The 12,629-nt window shown below is 50.7% G+C and overlaps 1 protein-coding gene and 1 non-coding gene across 4 annotated transcripts in view; both read right to left on the bottom strand.

Moving 5' to 3' along the window:
* The window catches only part of ELMO1 (engulfment and cell motility 1), a 392,098-nt gene that overhangs the window by 320,560 nt on the left and 58,909 nt on the right, over positions 1–12,629 (bottom strand). The gene's annotated exons all lie outside the window — the stretch shown is intronic.
* On the bottom strand, positions 12,195–12,301 carry LOC118666641. Its single transcript, XR_004971000.1, has one exon. It is a non-coding gene; the product is annotated as a U6 spliceosomal RNA (small nuclear RNA).

Below are 12,629 nucleotides of genomic sequence, written 5' to 3'. Positions count from 1 at the left end.
CCCAGTGCAATTAGGCCTCTTCACTTTCCCTCAGACTAACCAGCAAGGACAGGGCGCCCCAGGCTCCCGGGGGTGGAGTCAGGCGCACAGCTGCAGAAGGAATAATGCAGGCCCGCATCGCTATCCTCAGAAGCCCACATTTTACCCTCCTGAACTCATCTTTCCAGGAGGGGTCACTTAGCTCTCCAGGCTTCTGGATACAGTCGCTGCTGCTTCCAAGGAAATGCAGGAAAGGAAGCTTCTAGCGCAGGCTCTCTCGCCCTTGGCCCAGTGAGCATCTGGGGGCACAGTCCTTTGTTGTAGAGCCGCCCCGTGCACTGTAGGGTGGTTAGCAGCATCCCTGGCCTCCACCCACAGTCGTCCACAGCCCCTCTCGGTCGTAACACTCAGGGATGTCCTCAGACATTATGGTCAAATGTCCTCTGACGGCAAAATCATCCTCCAGGGAAGTGGTGCGCTACCAAGGCCGCCGGGCCGATTACTAACGATCAGGCCACCCATAACTGAGCTTGACGCAAGACAGACGGTCTCATCAGGCTCTCCGAGAATCAAGAACACCAGGCCCAGTGCCTGGCCAGGCGTAGCCAGGGTAGTGTCCTTTGCCTCCTGGACACAGCAGGCGTGGATCCGTCACCTTATCCCCGCCACACCTGAGCGCAGTAAGCAGAAGGCACACCCGGACCACAATCCTACCAGCCGGGCAGGCACATCACACAGGGTTGTCAGCTGAATGCATCCTCTCCCCCACCAACATCTCATCAGAGCTCCTGGCAGCAAAACCACGTCTGGTATTGTCAAAACTGCCCCGTAGAGATAAGCTCCATGACCTCTGTGCACAGCCTGATAGAACATGTCTCATGCAAACTAAAACTTAAGAACCACGAATGGGAAGTCTCCACAGCTGGCAGCCATTCCAACCATTCTGCCTTGTAAGGGAACTGTCTATGCAGTCCCGGAAGCAACTAGGCATCGGTGTGGAATTGTCCAATGGCCTGCTTGTCTGCTGTTTGATTTACTTTATTCCGTTTGTAATATTAAGGTTCTCCAAGAGCACATAATAGAGAATACAGATGGTGTGTTATAAAGCTGTATACCTGACATCTGTATAATATTATTAACCAATGTTACCCCAACAAATCTACTAACAAAAAATTAAATTTAAAGATTCTACAGCCTTCATATGCATGTCAAATGGCTTACAGCTGAGTGAAAATGAGATGAAGAAGCACTTTTTATTTGGGAGTTAGTTACCAAACTCTACATGTCCGTTAGATGTGACTCGTAACCCCTCAGCAAGTTGAAATTCTCTTTATCATTCGCTGAATGTCTCCTTAGCTTTGGGTTATGTTTCCAAGACAACGGCGAGAAACCTGTCCTGATTCCCATCTAGAAATCCGTCTGTGTCTGCACACTGTTCGTGCCCAAAGTCCTCCATGTCTCAGGATGTGCTGGCAACGCACCTCCCTGCAGTCTCTCAAAGATCACAGCCCGGCGTGGCTCAGGGGCTGAGCACCGACCTATGAACCAGGAGGTCACAGTGTGATTCCCGGGCAGGGCACATGCTGGGGTGTGGGCTCCATCCTCAGAGGGGGGCCTGCAGGAGGTGGCAGATCAATGATTCTCCCTCATCATTTATGTTTCTGTCTCTCTCTCCCTTTCCCTTCCTCTCTGAACTCAGTAAAAATATATTTTAAAAAATGATCTGTAACATTGCTACATGTTTTTCCAAGCAGCTTGATTAGGTCCCAGACTTCATAAAATCCCCAAATACCTGATCTGTATATTTTTCTGAAATTTCCATACAGTGTTAGTTTTGGGTCCCCACAATGGCTGTAAACCCTATTGTCCTATGTCTGGTCTTTCTATTACACAAGCAAAACCTGTTGAGAGAAAAGAAAAGAAGCCTGCGGGAGGATGTCCCCGCGGGAGCTGTCAATGGGAAAACCAACACACCTGTCCCAGTGACCCATGTGCCCACGACGTCACTGAAGGCCCTGACAGATGGCCCGTGGAGGCCACACGGCAGGCCAGTGGGGAAGAGCAGCTGGAGAAACCATTTGCTTCAGCTCCTCTGTCCCTTCCTTCTTCCCCAGGAAAGCTGCCTCTGGCCCACTGGCCATCAAATTCCACTTGTGACAGAGAAGAGGTTTCTAACAATTAGGGGGAGGGTGGGGAGGGAGCACAAGTCCCATATTTACATGCTCAGTGGTCCTGATAGAAAAAAGAAATAGAGAACATTTTCCCTTGGCATCCAGGTGAGGGAGGCAGGGAAAGGGCCCTGACACCTGCTGCAGGCAGCCTTTCCTTTACTCTCCGTGCACCGTGCAAAGGAGGAAATAAACCTTCCTCAACCCTCTTAGGTGCAGCAACTGGACGCTGCAAATTCAATGAACAGAGGTTAGCTGGAAAGGAAAAAAAAGCATTTATTTACTCATGCCATGCTCAAAGCTGCAGGGAACTCGGTAATCCAAAGAGGTGGTTAGAATTCAGAGCTTCTGCGTCATCTCACCAGTGATGAAGCGTGAAGAAGAGGCTAAGCAAAGGAACAGGGGGCGGCTTCTGGCGGTGTGTACTTTGTCCAAAGGTGACTTGGAAATGTAGGACAAAAGGGGTGCTTAGTGAGGTTTGTTGTGCACAGCGAGGCACTCTTGGGAACAAAGCTGACTGGGAAGTAGTTCTCTTCCTGGTTTGGGGGACAAAAGGGACAACTCTCAAATGAAAATGTCCTTTATGAACGTAAATTTCCTTTACAAAAGAATTCTGCAGGGAAACTGCTGGAGTGATTTTGTCCCCCTAGGGAACATCTGTCATCTGGGGATATTTTGATTGTCACAAAGGGGGAGGTGCTACTAGCATCTAGTGCAGTGGTTCTCAACCTTCTGGCCCTTTAAATACAGTTCCTCATGTTGTGAACCAATCATAAAATTATTTTCGTTGCTACTTCATAACTGTAATATTGATACTGTTATGAATCATAATGTAAATATCTGATATGCAGGATGGTCTTAGGCGACCCCTGTGAAAGGGTCATTCGACCGCCAAAGGGGTCGCGACCCACAGGTTGAGAACCGCTGATCTAGTGGGTAGAGGCCAAAGATATTGCTCAACACCCCGCAATTCCCTGGATGACCCCCACAACAGAGAACTGTCTGGTCCCCAATGGGAATAGAGCCCTTTGAAGTAGAAGAAGGGCACAGAGCTAGCTCTTTCTGTGTTTGCTGTTTCCTCATGGCTTTCAGCTCAAGGAATAGGTCCACCCCTACCCCCCACATCTGTTGACTGGGTTAGAAACTTGCCATTACCTGAAGACATGACTGGCACCCAAAACACGCACTGCAGTTACACGCTCCACTTGGCAGCCCAGTGGATGCCGTAGTTTGGTCCCCAATTCTCCAGCTCAGGTGCCTGCAGGTCACAGCTCTGATGGAGCCCTCCCCTCAGGGGCTCCGACTGCCCTTCCTCCCTGGGACTGGGAGCAGAAATCACACAGGTCCTCCAGGCACTCCTCTCAGTCTGGCATTTCCCACCCAACACTGCTTCTTTGACATATTAATTAATGCAATGCAAAACAAAAAGCAAACCAACAATAGTCAAGTCTCTTGTAAAACCCTGCATGGCAGGCACACTACCTAAAAATGACTAACCAGTCCCTCCACTATGTGCTTTCAGTGACCTTATGAAACAGGTCCCATTCCTAAGCCATCTTCCAGACAAGGAAACTGAGATGCAGAGACATTCCGAAACTTGCCCGACGCTACAGTCACACGCGGAGCCCAGCCAGACAGGCTGTTACGGGAGAGTTAGACCTCGGCCCTTCAGCTCGGCTAAGAAAGAATTCAGAACAACAAACTCAGCACAAGAAGTTTATTTAGAAAATCACAGAAGTCAAAATAGTGAGCCAGCAGGGCTGAATGAACTCAGGAAACAAGTTCCAGAGGCAAAGAAGGGCCTGTGGAGCTTAGGAAAAAGGTAACGCACCTGAGGGAAGACGAGGAGCAAGGCGCCGGGATGCTCCTGAGACAGACAGAGCTGGCAGGCTGGGTCCCTCGTCTTAAGAGCTTTTATCTGTTTTCCAAAGGCAGGGACCGTAGGGGAGGTGTCAGGGGAGGCGTCAGGGAAGGACCTCAATAGAATATTCATAAGCTTTGCAGGTGTCCTGGTCTCTAATTGGTCGGTGCTAGGGGAGGGGTCCATGGTCACTGAATCTGGTCCTGATGTCACCCATGGCGTCATGTCATCTGGTTTTGCTGCTTTTCTGGGCCTGGAGCTGAAACACAGCTGAGACCTAGATGTTATCTCTAGTTTGACCAGAACTCTGTCTCTGTGGTCAACAGACCTGAGGCTTTGTTCCTAAGATTATTTGATGCTGATCAGGACCTCCTTGTCCTGAGGCCTTAATGCTTAAGGGAGTGGCAGTGCGACAGCTTGTATGGGAGTCGTAGGAGGCTATTCTCTGGCCCCTTGTTCCTACTCTAAGAGGGTCTAACTGCATGACTAGCAACATGCTAAGGGGATAAAGCTCACCCTGGGGTAAGGTGTTGCCTATAATCCTTGTTTTCCCAGTTTTGCCCATTGCTACACACCCAGGACATTCCGCCCAGGTGACATTCCGTACCTGGCCCACGTTCAGGCTCTGCTGGTGCCTAAGTGCCTCCTCTATCAAGTCTGCATCTGTCAGCTTCCATAATACGTTTTTTATCACTATTCTACATTCTGAAAGGTTCCTTTACTATGGGACTTCCCGGGCCTTTAATATAATATACATAGACGGTGGAATCTTTATGTGCAATGTACAATATTTCCCACATGTACATGTCCAGAAAACACCTCCCTCACCATGCGTCCGTGGCACTGGTTTCTTATGGGATACGCTTTGGGAAATGATGCACTGAGACCACTTGCCTCCTTGGTTTTTCAGGAAAAAAGAATTGTTGCCAAACAGCCTTGGCCAGAAACGCGCAGTGGAAAGTGGCGGGGAAAACGCTTGACTTTAGGCCTGTGTTGAATTATTATCACCTGCATCTGTGGGACCGTCTCCAGGAAAGCAGCCCACTTCTTTTGAGCAACTCTTTCCAATTCACATGGGGCAGTAAACATTCAATTAACTGCAGCTTCTACTGTGCAAACTGGCTGCAGATCAATAGCGAGAGAAATGGACTATTTGTAGCAGTGATAGCTGGAATCTGCATGTCTCCCCTCTTGCTTTCAATCTCCGCATGGTGACTCGGGGAGTAGAGCACATAAACCTTGCCCAGTCTGCCTCTGAGCATCTCCAGGGCACCGTTCCCCACCAACTGCATCCCTGCGCCCATCCCCACAGACACGGGCAATGGCTCTGAGTCAGACGTGGCAAATAGGCGTTCAGATCACCAGCAGTGCTTCTGCAGTGGCCGCTGGTAGCACTGCTTAGAGGCGGCCCGCCCCAGATGGGCCCGGTCCGGGGACTCTCCAGGTGTGTGTGAGCCCCGGGAGGAAAGTGAGCTCCCAGACTGAGGCTGGCTACCTCTCTCCTCGCCTAGCTGCTGCCACTTCCAGGCACAACAGCCTCCCCTGCCTCCTGCCTTCAGTCACGGTGAGCCCTCTACCTGGACGGTCTTTCCCTCTCCTAGAGGTCAATGCCCGTCTCCTGGGCCAGCTCCTGGAGGGACCCCTGACCCCACGGCTCCTGGCTAGCAGCAGCTGCCCCTTCCTGAGTGTTTGCAGTGCACCTACCGGGCACCTGCTCAACTTCTGCCAGAGGTTTCTACAATTTCCCCAGGGACACGGGTGATAGACCTTATTCACCTCTGCACCTCGGGTCCTGAGCAGATGGCATGGCCAGCAGTACGTGAATAAATCTCTCTCAGACAAGGGAATGAATCACTCTTCTCTTAAAAGCGAATCCTGAGGTTCTTTTAAGGGTGAGGAATCACTCAGGCCACAAATGCATTTTTAAAATCCAGAATCCCTCGCACAGGAAACGTCCAGGGCTCCCTCCAGCAGCCGCACACTGTTCCCATCGCCAGAACCAGCAAGGGAGGCGCTCGGAGGCCAAAGTAAGATGAGACCAGAGCCCCGCTTTGCCTGGACCTCTGCGAGGAGGGAGTCGCATCTCAAATGGAAAGTTCATTATCTCACAGACCCAGGCACACAATTCCCTCCTGGTTCCGGGTTTGGATATTTGCTTTTCAAATTCCTTTCCAGCTGTTGTAATGCTGAGGCTTCCCTCCTCCCAGCCCCCTCCCCTCTCCCTTGGGCTCCCTCCCCCTGTAAGCCTTGTCACCCTGAGGGGTGCTTACATCCCCCGTGGAGGAGCGGGAGCCCAGGCCAGTTCCCTATCTCAGAACCCAGACTGCAGGCCACAGGAAATGCTGGAGCCTTCCCACCACCGTGCCAGCCAAACCCTCCAAGTTCCCAAACCCGCTGATGCAAAAACAACACGTGCAACTCCCCTACCCTCTCTCCCCAGCAGCAGCCCAGCTCACAGCCACCCTGGAAGCTCCACTGCATCGGGGTACAGGGAGGACCTTCCTCAGAGGCAGGTGCTGGGCTGTGGCACCGGGACTCTCACCTGAAAGCCAGCAGAGTTAGTCACTGTGAAGGGCGGTGCCCAACACGATGCAACGGGCACCCGCACAGGATGGCATCCCCGCTGCCCCTCTCCCTCCTTGGGTCCCTGAGAATGTCCTCCTCTGGCTGAGCACGGGCTTGTGGAGCAGTGGGAGTTGGATGTCTGCCTGGGCCTTAATCCCGCTCTGCAGGTCCACAGCTCTGTGACACCAGACAAACTGCATAGCACATACAACCCCCATGTCCTCATCTGTCCCACTGGGTCAACAGAACCTTTCTCCAGGGACTGTTGTGGAGACTGAACATACGCAATTAGACCAGGGCCAGCTGTGGTGTCAATGTTGTTGTTGTTGTTGTTATTATTATTATTAACTAGAGGCCCATGCACTGGGGGGAGGGGTGTCCCTCAGCCCAGCCTGCACCCTCTCCAATCTGGGACTGCTGCCTCCCAACCGCTCGCCTGCCTGCCAGTCTGATGGAGGCCTAACTGCTTCCCTGCTGGCCTGGTTGCCCCAACTGCCCTCCCCTGCAGGCCTGATTGCCCACACTGCCCTCCCCTGCTGGCCATCTTGTGTGAGGGTGTGATGGTCAATTTGCATATTGCCTCTTTATTATGTAGGATTATCAGGCATGGGGGACCTGCCTCCTCCAGGGAAACACAGAGGTCCCACCGCATGGTAACCCTCTGTCCCTTGATCATCATAACAGAACTAGACAATGGCCATGAGAGCAGAGGAAATCCTAACTGGCCTGAAGTCCAAGGACATGTTATGGATTTGCAGAACTTTTTTGTTCTGGGTTGAAAGGAATGAGCGCAAGTTTCTAGGTGAGTGACTGAGTTGGGAGGAAGTGGAAGAGGAAGGTTAGGGTTAAGGTTCTGGAAGGAGCGACCTGCATTGCAAAGGTGGGGAGTTGCACCTGCCTGATCAGACAACCCAATGAAACCGAAGACACCACATTCTCTCCTGACTGCAGGCTCGGGTCGCAGGAAAGTCCTCTGAGCCCAGGGGCCAATGATGACCAGCCCCTCTCCCAGGTGTCCTACCCTGGCTCTAAATAGTAGAACCTCCATGTGTTTCTCAGGGAAGTTTCCATTAAAAACATGCATTTTCCTCATTCTCTGGGTTTCAGATATCTTAGCCTCTGACACGAACTCCCAGTAAGACAAACCCTGTGGAGTCTTCTCTCTTATTTCTCACCTTGGGGGGCCCTGTCAAGCTCCCTGGATTGTAGGCTAGAAATCTCTTCCTTCGGGTTTCTAATCTGGGCTCCCTCAGAGGTATGCCCCAATTTTTCTTGAGATAAAATACTTTCAGGGCACACGTTATCGGCATGCACAGGTTTTTCACACAAACACCTAGATAACAGTGGATCCCAGGGGCCAGCGTTCGCTGTTGATGAACAAAGGGATTTCTCTTCCGTAGAGACTCACATGAATCTAGAAATGTCTTACCACGTTGATTTAAAATAAACCCATGGTACGAACTCGGGGAAGGCGGCCTGCAGTTCTACAGGAAAGGCAGTACCTGACTGCATCGGATGACCCATCTGCTTACCACCACCCTGAGGACCACTCGGGTGGGTTTTTTTAAATGCTCTTCCCCTTCACTTTCCCCTGGCCATGCTTCCCTGCAACCTGCCGGCACACCTGGAAGAGGTGAGGCTAAACCCGGTAAGAGGAAAGCAGGCAGGGCTACCAGCTCAGCGCTGGCGAGTTGCTGACTGAGGGCCTTCTCAAATGCCCTTGGCAAGTGACTGGATGCTAGTGATTTTAATTCTTTTCATTTTGCTCAGTTCTAACAAACTTGGGCTCAACCTGCTGATATTGGCTAAGGACTCAGTTATGCCAAAAACAAGCCAATAATACTAAAAACACGAGAGAGAGAGAGAGAGAGAGAGAGAGAGAGAGAGAGAGAGAGAGTCAGAGAGAGAAACCTAGCTAGATTAGTTACGAAGATTGTGGGGAAAATGAGAATAGGCCGCCATGACATGCATCTTCTCACTTTTCTATTACGATATGCTTGGCCTCGCCAAGAAAAAAGGCCAGACACTATACATCTCTGTGCACAGCCTGAGTGCTGCTGATGGCGCTGGTAATGGGGTCAGACTCTAGGACCTAATTATCTGCGGCAGGAATTTAATAAAGGCGATCAAAGGAAACCCGGTTCCACTTGATGCTAAGAGTCTAACTTTGTTCAGCTTTTCAATTACACCCCAGAGCTCCCGACTCCACAGAGCCAAGACGGGGTAAGGAGGAGGACCGGTCTGGGAGTCAGACGGGTCTGAACTGCAATGAGAAGGTGGTGGTGTTTCAGCCGGGGCACAAGGTGACCAGGTTTGCATGGTACCTCATCCTGCAGGGGACAGACTGGAACAGGGCACAAATGGATGGGGGGAGCTTGGTGAGAAAGTGAGGGGGGCAGCAGCTCGGGCTGGGAGGGGGGAGTTGGCGTTAGAGGTGAAAAAGGTGAAGGACTGATGAGCTACTTTAAGAATAACAATCAGCAGGAAGTGACGATGGACTGAATACAGGGGAGGAAGGAGAGGCTGAAGTCCAGGTCACGCAGGATTCTGTCTGACGTCACCAGATACACGGTGATGCCATTTACTGAGCGAGGGCTCCTCCAAAGGGAAGATGCTCCAGCCGATTTGCTGAGCTCCATCAAATGAATGGGTGCGTAGAGTCGCCTGGAGGGACCAGGGGGAAAGTCCACACAGCTAGGCTAGTGCCAGAGACAGCCCTTTCCTGCTAGACCTGACCTGCTCTCCTGCAGGTGACATCTACCATGCAGGGCCACTTCCTTCTTCTTACTAGTAAGGGGGGAGCAGCAGAGTAAGCAGTGCCAGCCGCAGACGGGACCCTGTTTCACTGCCTCCTCGCCTTGTGGTCTCCGGAACATTGCTCTCTGTGCCGAAATTGACTCAATCGTGAAATGGGGAAAACCACAGCACCTATCTCGCTGCTTTCCTGAGATGAGTAAGAAGAGGACGACCGCAAGAGCTAATGCTTCCATAACTCACTGCGTGCCAGGCCCCCGCTGGACAGTTCTCATATATTAATGCAGTCAAGCCTCCCGCCAGCCCTGTGACACAGGGGTTGGTAGGGCCCTCACCGAGGAGACCAGCCACTCGCTTGGCTGACTAGGGAGTTAGCTGGCCTGAAGTCTGTGGGCTGAACCATCGCACTGAGCTTCCTCTGACCTTGGGACATGGAAGGTGCTTCGAGCAGGGCCTGGCACGGAGTGAGAGCCGGGCAACACCAGCTCTGTGACGGGGTAAGTCCAGTGTTTTACGGCCCATGTTGTTCACAAGGAAGAAGATGGATCCCTGTTGGCCTCCCATCTCATCCTCACATAGCAACAGTGGTGACTCAGGGAACTGGCTTCTGACTCTGACACCGAGGACCAGAATCACATGGCCGGAGCGTTTCAGGCTCGTGATGATGAGACTGGCCCCGAACTTGACCCTGGCGCTGCGACACAGCTCTGCAGGACCCCTCGGCTCAGGCCCTACCTTCCGGGAGATGCAGGCCTCTATCTCTTTATCCTACCCCTCCCTGGAGATCCTCTCCCAGAGGGGTTCTTTCTTAAGCAGGTAGCACCACTTCATTTCCACCCACAAGGAATGATCTGACCTGGCATCCCGCCTGCAGAGCGCGGCCTCGGCACGAGCACTCACGCCGACACCCTGCTCTCTGGTTGCGGGCCCAGCACTTAATGTGTTTATTAGAGTGAAGAACCTAAACAGCAAATCAAGTGACACGGGCACCAGAGAGCTCACTGGGAAGTGACCCGGCTTCACGTGCAGGTTTATGAAACTTGGCTGAGATTTAAAAAATAAAAACTGAGACAGACATTTCAAACATCTACTTAAAATTTTTCCAGGCAAAACTTAATTTGGCCACGTACCACAGCGTAAAACTCTGGGGGACTGACAGAAGAATCCAGCATCGGCCTGAGGGTACTCCCCAGCATACGCACGAGGGGGTGGGGTGATCACCTACCCCAAAGTGACATCAGATTAGGCCCCTCCAATTTCTAAAGGATTTCAACCCAAACCCCAGAGCTGCTGACTAGGAAAGGCACCTGTGGTTGCCAGTAACTGACAAGATGAAAGAGTGAGTGCCCGCTGACCTCGGCGCCCTCTGCACAGGTGGCGCCTGCGGTGTTTTCTACAGGAAGTTGTATAAACAGCCTTAAGGTTTCACAATGGGAAACTGGTTTAATAACATCTGGTGAAGCCATAAGAGAGAATAAGTGATCATAAAACAAAGTCACATTAAAAAACTCTGACACCAGGAATTATTAATAATATATTGTTGTTGATTCATTTATATCCATTAACATTTAAAAGAACTCAGCAAGCCCTGACCGGTGTGGCTCAGTTGGTTGGGTGTCGTCCCATGCATTTAAGTTTGCAGGTTTGATTCCTGGTCAGGGCACATGCCCGGTTGTGGGGTTTTGGGGCTCGATCCCCAGTAGGGTGTGCAGAATGCGGCCAATCAATCAATGTTGCACTCTCACATCGATGTTTCTCTCTCCCTCTCCCTTCCTCTCTCTAAAAATCAATAAACTATTTTTAAAAAGAACTCAGCAAGACTAGAATTCTTACACATTGTTGGTTAAATAGTAGGGTTCCTTTAAGAAACAGTGGGGGCAGTTTCTTGTTATATTAAATATATATTTTCCACATGACCCAGCAATTCCACTCCTAGGTATTTAAGAGGCACGAAAACACATGCCCACACAGTGACTTGCATTATTCATACAAGCTGAGAACTAGAAACAACTGATAAGTGGGAAAACAGATTCTGGAACGCCATCCACCTAACAGAAGACTACTCCTAATAAAAGGAATGGATTACTACCCACAACAGACACGTATCTGCAGGGCATTAGGCTAAGTCAGGGGTCAGCACACCAGCCGCTGGCAGAATCCGGCCCTCTGCCTGCTTTATAAACAAAGTTTTATTGGGACAGAGCTACACCCAGTCAGTTCTACACTGTCAAAGACTGCTTCCCTGCGGCAACCAGCAGGGCTGAGCACTTCCTGCAAAGAAGCCTGCAAACCTAAATATTTACTGTCTGAATCTTTGCAGAGAAAGTCTGCCAATCCCTATGCTAAGTTAGAGGAGGCAGATGCAAAAGACCATGTACGGCATGATTCCATTTATACGAGATTCTGGATCCGGCAAAACTATACTGATGGGAAGCGTATCGGTGGTTGTCAGGGCCTGGGGAGGTGGGGGCCAGACTGCACAGGGCACGAGGGAACCCTGCGGAGAGATGAAAATGGTCTGACTCCTGACTGTGGCACTGGTTACAGGACTATAGACGCTGGTCAATTCTCACTGAGTGGAAATGGAAAGTGATTTTGTTATTCTCAACAAAGCCCACCAATTACTACCTCCTGCTGGGTATTACAGTACTACTTCCTGCCAAGTATTCGTTCAGGGGCTGGGAATGTGACCGAGTTTCTGCCCAGATGGTGCAGTCACAAAATGGTGGGACTTCACACAGACCCATCATGGACCCACAGCTTAGCCACACCTAACTAACATAGGGCTCATTTCTGCATCCTACTCTTTCTCTAGACGCTCTCTCTAGGTAATGTTATTCAATCCCATAGATATATTTTATTTGACTTTAAATAAGGAACACTTCACGAATTTGCATGTCATCCTTGCCCAGGGGCTATGCTAATTTTCTTTGTATCATTCCAATTTTAGTATATGTGCTGCCGAAGCGAGCACCCCATATAATTTTAAATGTAGATTCAAAACCCAAATCTTCCTCTTTTCCTTCCTCCTTCCCTTCCTTCCCTCTTTCCCCAAATATCTAGCTCCTACTTGATACGGCTCCTCAGTCATCTCACAAGCATCTCCAACAGCAGATGTGAAATGATACTTTCTTCCAAAGCGGCCCCTCCTTCAGAGTTCTCCCTATTGAAAAGCGGGTTTGGGGTGCACCTTTATACTAGCTTTTCTGTTGCTTCTCCTCTTGGGGGTTACGCTCCCAATTCCTTGAAGTAAAAGGCCGCACCCATACATATGACTCCCTCACTCAGTTCAGTTCTAACTA

The sequence above is a fragment of the Myotis myotis genome, unplaced genomic scaffold (genome assembly GCF_014108235.1).
Source record: "Myotis myotis isolate mMyoMyo1 unplaced genomic scaffold, mMyoMyo1.p scaffold_m19_p_11, whole genome shotgun sequence".
NCBI lineage: Eukaryota > Metazoa > Chordata > Mammalia > Chiroptera > Vespertilionidae > Myotis > Myotis myotis.
The sequence above is the reverse complement of the archived record's forward strand: the minus strand, read 5'-3'. Positions and strand labels throughout refer to the sequence as shown.